Below are 16,053 nucleotides of genomic sequence, written 5' to 3' on the forward strand. Positions count from 1 at the left end.
CATTTTTCAGAAAGCCAATATTATGGCCGTACTTTGCCTCGGGTTTGAAGTTGCCGTCGTCATTAATTTCGCCACTGGGAGCACACACGCCTCTGTCGTGGCGTGTGTGCTACAGTGGTCTACATCTTTCGTTACCAGCCTCGGCTGCACAAATAGGCAGGACTACAACAAACAGCTAAACCACCTACAGCCTCAGAAAGAAGGACACAGAGAGCTTGAATCGCAGTTCATTTTATTCATTCTGCACAAAAGTGCCAAGGAACAAGGAAGCAAAGAGGAGAAAACACTTGATGTCAGGGACATGAAGATGGATCCACTCAAAAGAGACGAGAAGATACACACAAATGAGTTCACACAACCTGGACCAGACGAGAATAGCAACATACTTAGGAGAACCAGTAGTAGTAAGGAGAGAGGGTAAAGGTCTCATACTGTAAAATATATGAGTTTGTGGTATATTTCAATGCAGGGTTTGACAAGGAGGCCACATATATTAGTTCATTAGTGTTTGTCTAATACTAATGTGATCCAAATGCCAGTAAAGCACAAATGTAATAATGGTTTCATCCTGTTTTAAGAACTTTTTTTTTTTTTTTTTACTGCTACATTATCCAGGTCAAATTCACTTAATAAGAGGATCAAATCAGTTAAGGGAGCAACAACATGCTAATTCAAGTTGTATTAGTTAACCAATCATAATTTTGTTACGGTGCTCAATCATGTGTACTTTGTCGTCATCAAGTTTTCCTTTGCGTTCTTCCGTCAAGTGTCCAAAAATATCAGGCATTCGATTAGAGGCGTCTTCAATACTTTTCTAATCCAGTGTTGTTGTTGAGCTTGGCAACGTCAATGCCACGACGGGAAGACGGAGAATCACAATTCCTTTTGTTGTCACTGTGCAAGACAGAAAGCAAAATCTAAATCTAACAAAAAACAACTCACTAAACACATCCTGTCATGATTCAGAATACGTCTCAAACAATGTGTCGAGCTTTACTAACTACGCTTCACACCTGGTGCTGAGAATAATAAGAAAGAATTGCTTTGTGGGATTTGTTCTATGAAAAAAATAATAAAATACATTTGTGTAAATTGCAGCTCTTTTCATTAGTACATCAGCCTGGCAAATTTGTCAACAAACAGTGAAGTCTGTTTGCCCACACGAAACCACAAACACCAGAAGCTAGCTGAATGAGCAGGTTTTTAAAATTTTATTCCTCCACTCTGCTAAAGCTAAATATGATCATCATAATTCAAGCTTTGTTGTAGCAAAAGCTAAAGAGCATAGATTCTCTGTGTTTTTTATTAGCAGCTGCTGTGGCAACTACTGGTTTTGTTTTCTGATGGATAGCATTTTCAGCAAACTATTAATTTATGCTTCGAGAAAAAAACGTTGTTGTATCATAATGAATTTTTGTCACAATAAAGTTTAAACCAGATGAGATTGGATCAAGGCAAACGAGGCTTTTTCTGTGAAGTTGCAACAAACAGAACACAAAACTAAATCAGGATATTTCTTATTTAGTCATTTTGTGATCCTCCGACACGCATAATCCATGACATACATTCATTCACCTCTGACTCTAATCTCAGTAAATGCTCTGTTGCTTTCTGTCACTTCATTGCCTGGATTGGTTAAATGATTTCCTCCCAACTTATTCAGCAGCGCCGGCCTTCGGTACGAATCACAAACATTGTACAGGGCACAGACTTTCAGTTCTGCATAAATTTGCAGGGAATAAATTTTGTGTCACAATCGTACCGCAGCCAGCTACTCTCCCGCATACCGGCGCTTAATTATTGCTAAAGAAACACTGAACAAGCTGCGTGTGGAGGCCCTAGAGTGAGGTGTACAAAACACGGCTTGTAGAAACTGAAGGTAGACTGTAAGCTCACTGTGACCCTCCATTTGTTTATGCTGCTACTCATTTCTCCATATTAAAGGATGCAGTCTGGTTTTCTAATGTCATTAACTGTGCGTTTGCTCAGGTCCACCAGTAATCTAAATAAAGCTGATAGTTATCTTTCCCTTAATCAAGAGCATGTGCCCTCTTCCAACAGGGTGACTGGAAACCTCGGTAACAAAGCAATTTGGCACACCGCAGCTCCATAATTAACGGTACGTCGAGTCCCGCTGCCAGGACTCCTTGGTGTATTCTTTACAATCACACAGGATGAGTGCTCAAACCATCTACATTCAGCCAACCTTTATATTGTATGACTGTATTTTTGAGTGTCGCAATTTAAAGAATTTTAAATTGTCTGTAAGAACTTTTGCAGGTTCTGAAATACAAAATCTCTTGGCCAATCAGAGTCTGTGGATTCAACTTTAAATCATGCAAAGATGGAACTTTTTGCCCTCTTTTCACCTCTGCATTAAAAAAAAACCCACAGAACTCATTCCAGATGCTCTTTTTGTTGTCTTTACAAATTAACTTCTGAAGGAGACACATCTGGGTGGACTTCCTCTGCACTTCTGATGAGAGCTGCCCGCTTTTGACTCTGCTCTCCTTACAGTGCAAACACTTGGAAAAGCCAGAGTTTGCGAAGAGCCACTTCTCTAAACTGTCACCTTTTATAAGTGCGAAAGTCCAGACATGCCGTGCCATCTGTCAGCGGGGAATGCTGATTATTAGCTTGTGCTGCAGAGCTCATCAGTGACACAGTGAAGCTGGCCAGAAAGCCATGTGTGTCCAATGGCGAAGCTTCCTGCTGGGAAAACATCTCAGACTGTAAACTGGAAGAACTCAGAGTACTGAAGTTTGAGAAACAGTAATCTAATCTCCTGACAAATCTTCGCCTCTACAAATAACCTATTTTATTAGGGATCATATTAGTGGTAAGAATCAGATAACATCCACAGACGCCGAGACATTCCTTTCAATCGTCTCTGATCCTTCTTTCTTTCCAGTGTTTTTTTTGGGGGGGGGTTTATCCCAGGAGTTTAATTGCTTATCATGGAGCCAGCTCAGTTTAGATTGGAGGATCTTATGTCCCCTAAATAAAGTTTATGCTGGTGGTTCATCTTACTTTCCCCATCTGTGCAGCGCCGAACAGGACCTTTCAGAGATTCGATACCTGTATGCGTTACAAACAAAGATGGTTATTGTAATAACTACGGATGATCCGCAGTAAAAGTATTCTCTAAATCCAGTTTTTCATTTGATTTATTTTCATTTTTTAGAAGAAATGTTCTCTCTTTTTTAATAAATTTTTCATCAAGATTTTCCAGTTATTATTTATTCATTTCATTTTTTTTTTCCTGCTGCTGAGTGAAATGACTAGTACAGTCCAACACACTTGGCCATAACACTCTCCGACATTTGCATAAATGAAAATAAATAAATAAGTAATAATAATAATACATCAGAAAAGTGAGAGAACTGAAGCGAACTGATACATTTGCATCTATTACTGGTATACTTTTTTCACCACCGCTTCCTTATCTAAAGAAAAAAAAATCTTTATTTTCATGTCGAACTAACATTAAATATCAAAACACTGGCACTGGCCTGGAAGAGACGTAGGAAAACTTCACTTTAAAGTTGACCTGAAACGAGGGAGGAAAATGTGTAGAAATGCAGAATTCATCAGAAGAATTAATTTCCCTCAGAAGAGAGCGTCAGAGAGTTCATTCTGACCTCAGAAGTGACAGAGCTTGGTTGCATTCGTAATGTGACAAATGCATATTTTTGCGTGCCTTTATTTTCACCCAGGTCTCCTTTTCTGCATCCTGCTCACACCAGAGCAAAACAAAGATCAAATAAACAAGCTTAGATTACTCGTTAAGTTGTGCTACAGTAAAATAATTGAAGAAAACTGTCATCGTGTCAGATTCCAGCCTTTTATTTTTTTACTCAGCATATTTTGAAGCTGAATTATGTGAAGTCGTGATGGCAACTCATTATCTTGTCTGCAGTAGAAAGCACTGAGTTTAACCTCAATCTGGAGATACAGGGTGAAGGGTTTATGGCAGATAATCCCAACCTTTTGAAGTTTTCTCTAGAAGAGAGACTTGATGTGTCTATGCAAGTAAAACGACATGAAAAGATCATTTGCATAGAGTGGCATAATGTTGTGATAAGTGATGTTATTATTAAGTAGTATGCGCACTATTTGCACATTTATAATACACAGTATCAGAATAACATAGAATGACTTGGACTCCAATGAAAAGTAGATATTTATTTATATACTTTATGTGTCAGTCATGTATTTGGTGACCCTTTTTGTTCAGTGCAGCAGTGGAGGGCAATAGGAGTTGGGGTGAAGCTATGAAGGAACTATAACTACATCTGGTGTGACTTAGCGTGATATTGCTTTGTTCTTTTTTTAGCATGTCAAAAAAATATAGAATTCCCTGGCAAACGCATCCTGTGCCACGAAATGCGAAATAATGCCGTGGCATTGTTTTTCCTAAAGCAGCACATCTTCCAACACGTGCAAACATATTTTGGGGTATTAGAAAAACATCACGTGGTGAACAAGTTGATTCCACTGCTCTAGATAAAAATCTGATCTAAAGCTGATCCTTAAGGATCGATTCAGATGATGGTGGTTAAGCATTATCTTAACTACCAGGGAAACGCTGAAGCAGGGAAACACCTAGAGCATGCAGGGCAGTGCGCCCTGAAGAGCAGCGTTGGAAACGGTGATCCAAGGAGTTCTTAGTTTGACTTTTCAGAAATTCTGCGTGCTTCTTCTGAGGCCGCTTTAGTTACGACACTCATTGCTCACAACTTTTTGCACTTACGACTCCACAAACTCCCTTCAAATCCTCCTCGGAACGGCGGCGCAATCAGCATGCTGAAAATAAGCATCCAGACTGTGACAAAAGCACAACCAGCAGCAACCTTTGCTGGTTTGCACACATTTTGCCTGCAGAGAAGAAAGCAGCTGAGGAGAATCTGAGGTAGTCTCTAGACACACTGCCCTCTACCTGCAGCTGATAACCAGGTGAGGTTTTTTAGCAGGTGTCCTGTCACCTTCACCATTATATTCAGTACATATCATAGCAGTGGGTGGAGGTGGTAATTAGCTGCTATTTTGCCATTTTTAGAATGTTGCCATGACAGCTCTGCATGTTTCTCCACTTTCTCACTTTTATTTTCTCGACAACCACCGCCTGCCTGCGTTTCCCTACATCCTGGCTACGTGTGGAACATTTCCTCCCCCTTGTTTTTTTTCTCCATGTCTTATAAATATGATTTTGAAAAGAGGGTTACGGCTCCTTCTGCATTGTTTTTTGTCAGTCCATCCAACGTCTTTCTCTAATTCGTCAGAGAAGCACTGAAAACTGAACCCTTTCCTCACTGAAACGATTGGTTAAATTTTTTTAGTATGCTTTGATTTATTTTCACTGCATTACATTGTTGTCTTACCCACATATCATCTTCTGTGTCCCCACTGCCAGTGTCTGCAAAGGTTGTCCACTCACTCTACAGAAAGACAAACTGCAACTTTAAATCAATGTTATAAAATAAAATTAATGGTAATTGTTTTTAGTATATGTTTTTAGTACTTGTTGACTTGTTGTTGTTTTTGGTTTATTTGCATTTTCTGTTCATAATTCCATTTGTTAGTGTTCTTTTGAAACAATAATCCTCTGTGTATATCTTAGTCGTCTAATCATCCCTTTTTGATGATGTCTGGTCTCACACACAGATACAAGTAAGAGAAACTGCATATAATACTGGCATATTAGGCAGGGTCACATTGTGTCTGTCTAATCATGAATTGAAACAAATGTTTTTTTTCTGGGATTTATGGTTAAAGAAACGATCCCTTAGTGTTTACTTTTTTACATTTTCTCCAACTTAAGTGACAAAGTGTAAAAATGGCATTCACAGAAATTAAATATGTCTCCACACAAAGACATAAAAATATATTGTAGACCTAATTATAGATATATATCTATATTAGATATATATCTCTATAGATATATCTCTATATATCTATAGAGATAGACATATATCATACAGATATTGATATATCTATATAAATGTACCATAAGGTGTATTGGCCCATAAGCTTCCTGTGTATGGAAGCTTATTTCCCATCCCATGTGTCATGTGACCATAATCACATGACACAGACCCCCCTTGTCGCACTCAGACAATGGGGGCCAAACAGGTCTTTCATGACCTGACATTTCCCTTGAGCAGAGCATAGCTTGTAAACTTAAGAAAGGATATCCGATCTTAAAGCCATTGAGTCTCCAATGGCTTCGTGTTTGCAAGCATTTACTGCAAAGACAAGGGAATGATTTGCGACCAAATGATCTCAGAGGTCCAGCATTCAAAGGCTCTGCTTCTGCTGGTCATTGACGTCAATCTGTGACGTCACATTCGGAGTTTGAATGCGACAAAAAAAAAGGTCACGTGACCAATGACTTGCTGAGCCAATCAGATGTTTGGTATTGGTCACGTGACCTTCCTGTGGCAAACTCGAAGCCTGAATGAAACGTCATAGATTGACTTCAAAGACCTGTATCCCCTCTGCAATCATTTAGTCGCTAATCATTTTCTTAACCATCAAATGTAAATTTTATATAAATTATATGTGGATAAGTATTGATGTAACGGATCTCTTCAAGAAAGCTTCAATCAGATTTCGATCAAGTTTTTCTTTATTCTGGGAGAGAAGAACAAAACAAATTAGCTTCCTCTCCAAATCCTCTCCTTACGCTCCAGCCCCTCAGCAGCGCGAAACAACGCTGTCTACTAACAATTCATTTAGTATTATTTTTTTTTCTTTTAGACTCAACAAGAGTCAACAGAAAAAAAAGAAATCTCACAAAAATAATAAACTAAAAACAAGAAGAGAAAAACACCACCTGGTGGCCACAACATTACAATACAGGGGGACAGAGTTAAATTAAAAGATTAAAAGTATAACTTAAAATAAAACACATACCTGGGAGAGAAGAACAAAACAAATTAGCTTCCTCTCCAAATCCTCTCCTTACACTCCAGCCCTAAATGTGAAAATAAAAATAAAGTTCATCCGAGCTGTGCTAGACTAACTAGCACCGGTTGTTCGCGCCAAAATAAAAAGAAAGAAATTATAATAAAACTGTTTAGAAAAATCGGCAATGACTGTCAAAACTGCAAAATAACTCACTAACAGCAATAATAAACAACACATGGTAGAAACCTCAGAGTAAACAACAATATTCATACAGAAAACATACATCACTGCAGCGAACTTTCCTCTCACTTGCCCTCAGCAGCGCGAAACAAAGGGGTAAGCGATGAGCTAGGGCTGGGGCAACTACGGAAGTCTAGGAGACATAATCGAGGAAAATCGCAGAAAAGCGACCCCCGCAGGCAAAAGCAACAAATCAAAATAACTCAATAAGATAAAATTCACAAATTCTCAACATAAAATGAATTAGAAATAAAAATTTTATAAACACATTTGTAACTCTGTTACACTGACACATAGATATCTATATCAACATATCTGTATTTTCAATTTGATATCTATATATAATTTATGTATAACTAAGATATCATTTATATTTGATGGTTAAGAAAATGAATATTGAAGGGCCACGTGACCTATTGCCTGAATCTGACTAGCCCAGCTGTTCATTGGTCACGTGACCTTTTTTTGACTCATTCAAACTCCGAATGTGACGTCACAGAATGACGTCAATGACCAGCAGAAGCAGAGCCTTTGAATGTTGGACCTCTGAGATCATTTGGTCGCAAATCATTCCCTTGTCTTTGCAGTAAATGCTTGCAAACAGGAAGCCATTGAAGACTCAATGGGCTTTAAGATCGGATATCCTTTCTTAAGTTTACAAGCTATGCTCTGCTCAAGGGAAATGTCAGGTCACGAAAGACCTGTTTGGCCCCCATTGTCTGAGTGGACAAGGGGGGTCTGTGTCATGTGATTATGGTCACATGATACATGGGATGGGAAATGAAGTTCCATACACAGGAAGCTTATGGGCCAATACACCTTATGGTACATTTATGTATATATAGCTTATGGTATGTACCATGTACCATAAATGTACCATAAGCTGTACAGCTTATGGTACATTTACTTATATATATATATATATATATATATATATATATATATATATATATATATATATATATATATATATATTATATATATATATAAATATATATATATATATATATATATATATATATATATATATATATATATATATATATATATAAATGTACCATGTATATATATGTATCATTATATATATCATATATATATATATATATATATATATATATATATATATATATATATATATATATATAATGATACATATATATATATACATATATATATATTATATATATATATATATATATATATATATTATATATATATATATATATATATATATACATACAAATGTACCATAAGGTGTATTGGCCCATAAGCTTCCTGTGTATGGAAGCTTATTTCCCATCCCATGTGTCATGTGACCATAATCACATGACACAGACCCCCCTTGTCGCACTCAGACAATGGGGGCCAAACAGGTCTTTCATGACCTGACATTTCCCTTGAGCAGAGCATAGCTTGTAAACTTAAGAAAGGATATCCGATCTTAAAGCCCATTGAGTCTCCAATGGCTTCGTGTTTGCAAGCATTTACTGCAAAGACAAGGGAATGATTTGTGCGACCAAATGATCTCAGAGGACATTCAAAGGCTCTGCTTCTGCTGGTCATTGACGTCAATCTGTGACGTCACATCCGGAGTTTGAATGCGATGCAGAAGAGTCAATTGACTAATGAACAGCTGAGTCAATCAGGTGTTTGCCATTGGTCACCTGACTAAAGCAAGCTGGAGGATCGGACGCCGGGGATGCTGGAGAACAGGTGTTTCTCGGCATAATAGTGTAACATGATCACCTTTCTTAACCATGTAAGCCCTGAAATGGTGGGTTTTACTTCGCATATTAATTGATATAAATACGGTTTTGTAACTTTATTGAGACGTATGAGTCGAACGAGTTGCAGTCAGTGTCTGATGAAAATTTTTTCCGCAGCTGGTTTGAAGTTCCCAGATTTTTCGTTAACACCATAATAGCTTAAAGTCTTACAAAACAGAGACCCATTGTGCAGAACATTTTATATCACACTTAACTGTCTGGTCCAGTGGTTCTCAAACTTTTTTCAGTGATGTACCCCCTTAAAATAATATTTTTAGTTAAGTACCCCCTGACACGGACAAAACATTTTTGGAAGAAAAAAACAGTGCTGTAAAATCACCGTCTGATTTATTAAAGCCGAACACCTCATATCAGTGAACCTGACAAATACATCCATATTACAAACATTGCATGTAGAAACAAAAAAGAAAAACAGAACACAGTGACCACCAGGAAGGCATAAAACCAGTCAAAACTGAAATATGCAAATCACTGCTAATTTATATTGGTCTCCGTAATGGTACAAAATTAAATATATACATAAATAACTAAAAAATGTTCACACAAATAAATCTATAGCTTAATTATAAATAAATTATATTTTGTTTACAAAATAAATTGACTTTATAAATAAAGATTTGCTCACAAAAAAAAAACAATGAACGTTACCTCTCTTCGGATAAAAAAAGAAGATTGCACTTTAATCACTTTGCATTGAACATTTGATTCGGTTTGAACAGTAAGTAACGGCGTCATTAGACAGAGTTTTTAATGTATCCGCTGATTTTTTTTTGTACAGCATAGTTTCAACTGCAGCGGGGAGCAGCAGGTCTTCCGCTATGGTGAACGGTTTTTTGGCTTTAGCTTTGGCTGATGCAGTGGAGGCTTTTCGCATTGTGGCTTTGGGTGACTTGAACTCAGAAAGTTTTCTCCTGAAGAACTCCGGTGGCTTACCAACGCGACGTCCATGTTTTGTGGTGAGATGCCGCTGGAGGTGTGCCGGCTTGCATGCTAGCGTTGGCTAGCATGCAAGCTAAAAAAATCGTGGACGTAAATCCCATTAACACATACTTTTCCATGTACGTTCTGTACTTCGTCGGCTCTGGTTTTGCCTTCTTTTTCACTTTATCTGTAATTTCAGCAGCATTGCTGCTGCGCTTTAGCCACGTCTCCATAGTTAAAGTGTAGTCATGATAACGACAGGTCGTAGAGGTCCGTGGGTCAAACTAACTTGGTGGGGGGGGGGTCCGTTTTATTTTAAAGGATATTGAAACTAAATACTGAATATAAAATTCAGTGCATGAACACACATTTATATTTTATCGAACTTTTTTACAAAATAATTTCCCAAGACTTATTATGAGGAGCCGACTGATTTTTTAAAAGATATTTTGAAAAGCTTCACGTACCCCCAGGGGTACGCGTACCCCCATTTGAGAACCACTGGTCTAGTCTATTCATGTAGGCGGGATGCGTTTTAATGTCGGAGCCTGCACAGCTTATTATTAGCCTGCCAATATTTGCATGCCCTCCCTATTTTCCTCAAATATTATCCCATTGATATAAACCTCACAGCAGTAGTTCATCGTGTAAGACTGAAAATTGGAGTTATGAAAATGTTAAATGATTTGGAAATGTTTTATTTTGAAAGGGCCTGATGGGGAGAAAGGGCGAAGGGGAGAAGGTTTGGTGACAACTGATTAAGCAGCAGAAGAGAAATTAAATGTTCGACACTGAGAAAGAGTTCAATTGTTTCTGCGGATTATTATGCAAAGGAGACTCACAGTATCTGGCGTTTCGACCCGTCTAGGGGTAGCCAGGTCATAACACAAATGATCCATCCTCTCTCAAGCGGTCAACATACACAAAGTTGCACATTTTATAATGTTATTTATTGTAAAAAGATGTATTTTTGGACTGAGTTGTTACACCCGGGGGAGCATATGACTTCAGAGTGAGCTAATGCCGAAAAGAACAAACTAAAGGAAACTATGTGAATATTAACCAACTTACCTAATTGAAAATAAAGAAACCAAATGACAAAAACTTCCCTCCCTAACTAAGAAAACAGGAGAAAACTAATGAAACATAAACGGCAGCTGACTCCTACAAACTCCAGGACTTTACATGATTTTACAGATGAAACAGTGTGGCCAGTTGAGATGAGCTGAGGAAGGATGACATGAAGTGCACGTCTTCAGCTTTTATATCCGTCACCTCCGGGAGACCACCAATAGGACGTCCGTCGTCTTCCATCAACCAATCAGAGACAGGCACCTACACACTCATATTTGAATAAGTACGACACCTTCCATAAAGGACACGGAAAAGCTCAAAATCTACTTTGTGACGTAAACACATGAGGGTGTGTTAATGATTTCAAACTTGAAAAAGTGTTTCTTTCCATTAAAGCAGATCTGTTCTAACAGATAAATTTGGGTAAGGCATGTGGCACATTAAAGATGGAAAAAGTTTTGAAGCTCACTATCCTGGTCATATTTCTTAAAATTACAAAAAACCTGGCTCCAACAGGCCTGTGTTGACTCATGTTTCTCTGTTAGAAGGCTCCAAGAAAGAAAAACACCGCTGGCGAGGTAAGAATAGCACACCGGGCCAGCCTCAGTGTGAGACAGTGCTCTATTTATAACAATAATTTCTGATTTAATATTTGATGCTCGGCGCTACTCAAACTCATTCATTTATTGATGTCACTATTTTTAGTTGCATTGTTGTGACATTTGAGCTCAGCAGCCCTGGCTTCGCTGGCGCTCTGAGCTTCCCAGTCTCGTTGCATGTTGCCCTGCATGACGCAGAAAACTCTCACCTTACATACAGGCGACTGATCAATTAACAGCCCTTCAGAAATGTGTTTTCTCTCATGTGTATGTTTTTTTGTGTGCTGCGACTCGAGGCAGGTGGTTTCTGCCGAGCGGACACCCTAATCCATCACGGTCAGATCAGGTCACAGACGCTGTTTAGTGGGCTGCGGCCTGCAGGAGAGAGCGGTTGCTGCAGAGTCCCAGCTGTCATTCATCTCCAGAGTCTCTGTTGTGACAGGCTCTGCCCACAACAGGCTGCTGCAACTCATGTGGCTGCACATGCCATTCCTGTTCTCAGCGAGACAGCAAAGGCCAGGTGAGAGTTTCCATATCAACTTGTGGTCTGCGCCATTGGGCTATGTGCCTGCGACAGTGTTTTTGTGTTTCGCGTGATTTGTTCTTTGTGGTATTTTGAAGTTGCAGCACTGTCACCTGGGCAATACAGATAATATGTGAAGAAGAATCAAGCTGTCGCATAGCAGAGAGGAAGGAGTGACACGGACAAGGCAAAAAAAAAAAACTGATTTGCTTTTCACAGATTATCTGTCTAATACTGTACTGTCACAACATGAGGGCAGTTTCAACAAATACGCAAAAAAGATGCCCACTGCAACTTTTATGGATGGATTATGTTAGCCTAGAGTTGCTTTGGTTCAAAGTGGGATGGATGAGAGTATTGGGCACATTGCGGTTCCCTATACTAGTAATTGAGCCCAGGCCTTAAGTACTCGATGTTGGTTATTTATTTGCATGGTAGGTCCATTGAACTCCTCTGAAACAAACGCTGACTGTGGAAGCATCACCCGGGAGTTTGAACAGGACATCTCGTGCCCATTTGTTGCTCCTCCACACTGTTTTCATCTCAAAACAAGACTTATTCAGCCCAGGCAAGAGACGTCTCGACTAAACCACGCCCGCTCCAGCCTCATGTCTCCATGCCATCCACCTCTTCCTCTACGTACAAAAATTCTTGTTTTTCATCCATTTCAAAGAAGGCTCTGGCTTGTCCTACTTACTTTAAAAGCCTTCCTGAAGTCCAGAAAAATAGACTTGTGCTCCTTTTCCTTTTCCATTTTGTCATTTTAATGTGTGGCCTCTGTTAGCAAGTGGAAGCCATTTGAACAATCTTTCTCAATCTGTAACACTGTCACGTTAAAAGTCATGACAGCCTTTCCTCTTTCTCTGTGTCACTGTTCGTGACAGATTCAGCAATAAGATCCAAATACAGTTTGTGAGGAATATTTAACATTTAATGACCAAGGATAGCCGCTATAATGCTTCAGAGTGGCGGTGTGACAGAATTATAAGGTGATTGCTTAAGGAGGAGATGGCATTTGAGTGATGATGCCTGAGCTATGCTAAATCACCCACTGTCCTGTTAATACAGTGAAGATGAAGTGCAGAGCAAGAGAGCGAGAGAGAGAGTAGGCAGACATGTTAACATTAACAGTCAGTCTTGTGTCCACCTCTTTAAGTGCTGACTATCTCCAGCTGGTTATCTTTGAACGTTTTTCAACGATTCGAAATTATCGATGTGTCTCCAGAAGGTCTTCTTCAAATCCAGCTCTGATGGTAGAAGAGTGATCCGTCAGTGAACTCAGTCTCTGCTGAGAACCAAGATAAATCTTCCGGAAAGCAGTGTGGTTCGTTGTCCTTTAGTGAAACTGAAATGCAGATCATTTTAGAGCATCACTACATGTTACTTCCAGTCAGAAGTAACATGTTAAAGTTAAAAGCAAACCCAAGTCTGATGGCTGATGAAATCCAGGTGAGCAAGAGCAAACCCGTTGGCTCCGCCCTCCAATGTCTCAGCCTGCTTGGTCCACTGCGCCCTCTAGTGGACACAGAGATTACATAATCAAAACAGCTCTCTGCATTACAGCTTACAAGGTAAAAATGTTTTGGGTTTTTTTTTAATTTCCATCCAATCTTCTTCAAGCCCTCTGATATATTTACTTAGGAACAACCTGTGACAAGTGACTTGTGAGGCCAATCAATATTGGATGTGGTACATGAGATGGGACAGCAGATACTGAGCTTTATTGGGTTAGAAATCTCCAGAGATTCAGAAAAAGATAAAGCGACCAAATACAAAGCACCGCTCGCCTCGTTTCATCTTTGTCCTTGAAACGGACTGAGTCGCTCTGCCAAATTTATGTTCTGAAGCACAGGTCGACTGCCAAGGCCCGGAGTTTACCAGTCACATTGGGAGCGTGGGAGAAAGGTTGATCCTTTCCAAAGGCTGGTTATGCAATGCTTTGTTTTATCATTTATCTGTGGACTCCTCGTATGTCAAGGTTTGTAGATGTGTTCATCATCATCCAAAAAATCTCTATGTGTCCCTTTGGGATCATTTAATGTACCTTCTGCAGCTACAGACAAGCAGGTTTTCTTTATGCACTTGAAGTGTTTTTAAGTAGCTGCATCATTTTAGGACTGTCTGTCCTCCTTTCATGTGTAGATGGTCAGTGGTTTTTGAAAGCACCATGCACTTGAGGTATAATGTCACACTCACAAGACAACAGAGCTCAGACCTCTCTCCAGAGATTAGATGAGGTCTGATTGAGTAATTAGATGCATGGTGTAAACAAACTAAATCCTGCAGGCAGAATTTCCCCTGCCAGAAAAATATTGCAACATCTGCAATAGCTCAACTCTGAAACTACAAGGCCAACAAATGTGTTTTTTCTCCTTGCCATCTGACTGAATTGTAAACTCGTCCTCTCCGGAATTTGATCTACCGGCTTTTTATTTTTCGTCCACATTTTCTGCTTGTTAAACACACATTTTAATGGGTTCAATCATTTCCTGCGTGTTGACGCTTAACAGGACATTTACGCGGAGAACGCTGCTCAGCGCTCACTCTGTTCATATTTTAAAAACAGTTCGCTGGTTCCCTTCAAAAGTATGCAAATGTGAGCCGCCACTCTTTTCAGTCCACAACCACTGACATTATCCTTTTTAATTCATATGTAAATTGCCTGGATAAGGTCAGGATTAAAATAATGAAATTAAAGAGGTGAACATTCAGAGATGATAATGAGATTTTTTTTTTTTCTCAAGTGTGTACAGCACTATTGGGAGTAGGAAGCAAAGGTGTCAAAGCAACAGTATGACTGAATCACTGGTTGTTGTTGTTGTGGGCGCTAACGCACATTTTGTCCCCAAACATAATAAATAATTTTAAGGCATAAAGACGTAAACCAAGCTCTCTCTCTCTCTCTGGAACATATTTTCTATTGTCAGGAAGAAGTTTGTCAACTGGATTGAGTAGGTCCTGCTTGACCTTTTGTCACATTTTGTCATGGTACAACTGCAAATTTCAATGTGTTTTCACACATATTTGTAGAATTACATTGGATTTTGCTTGACTGAACAACACAACAATGTCTATACCTTTAAAGGTGACCATACTGATGAGATTTCCAGGATGGTGGAGCAGTTTTACAAGACAAAGGTGACAATGAGACTCAGAAATCATAGGCTGGAGTTATACACCAGCAACGCCTGTTGTCAGAAGGACGACCAGAACCCAACAAATTGTGTCAGATTGATAAACCAAAAAAAACACCACCTCTCAGAACTGCAATACCTGTTGTTCAATATATCACAAAAACTTGAGAAAAATACCCCAAAGTTGAGTCACCGATAACTATTTTGGTTTTGACTCTACTTATAAACAATTTTGATCGAATTAAAAGGAAGTAATTCTCCCTCCCCACACACACACACACACACAAAAATGGAAAGCATTCAACATTTAACCTACTGCAACAACATCTTGCTAATAATAATAATAACAATAATAACACAGTGAGCTCCCATCGACTTGCAGCAGATCATAGAAACATATTACGAAAGAAGTCAAATGAGTCCATTTGTCTCAGTTTTTCTCTCTCTGCCATGTCTCGATGTCTAATTATCTGTGAGCTCTGGGGCTATTGATCTCCAGGAGACGCTAATTGTGTTATCAGAGCATGACTTGTATCCTTCGACATAGGAAGCACAGGAAATGAGGATGTGAGGCTGGCGGTGTTTACTGTTTTCAGTAAATGGAAAATTCACGTGACCATCTGAGCTTTGAGTCTAATTCCAGAGAAAACATTAATGCACTAATGCATGAATATGAAGCGTTACTTGTTCGTCACACATCACTTCCGAATCAAGAAGAAATGTGAAATGAGTCATTCATTTAACCGATTCACTTAAAAATGAAGAAAGAAATAAAATAAATAGGTTGCTTTAATTTTCTTTAAATGTGTGAGATTACGGATTTATTCTGGTAGTGCATAGAAATATGCAAATGTAATGATGTAAGC

At 38.9% G+C, this 16,053-nt stretch overlaps 1 long non-coding RNA gene across 1 annotated transcript; it reads right to left on the reverse strand.

Moving 5' to 3' along the window:
- Positions 1–354: 354 nt before the first annotated feature.
- Positions 355–7,233, reverse strand: LOC129366026 (uncharacterized). The gene is made up of 4 exons (XR_008606574.1): positions 7,193–7,233; positions 6,916–6,976; positions 5,382–5,438; positions 355–894 (listed from the first exon to the last, which is right to left on the reverse strand). It is a non-coding gene; the product is annotated as an uncharacterized LOC129366026 (long non-coding RNA).
- Positions 7,234–16,053: the final 8,820 nt, after the last annotated feature.

Source organism: Poeciliopsis prolifica, unplaced genomic scaffold (genome assembly GCF_027474105.1).
Source record: "Poeciliopsis prolifica strain line A6 unplaced genomic scaffold, Auburn_PproV2 SCAFFOLD001, whole genome shotgun sequence".
Lineage (NCBI taxonomy): Eukaryota > Metazoa > Chordata > Actinopteri > Cyprinodontiformes > Poeciliidae > Poeciliopsis > Poeciliopsis prolifica.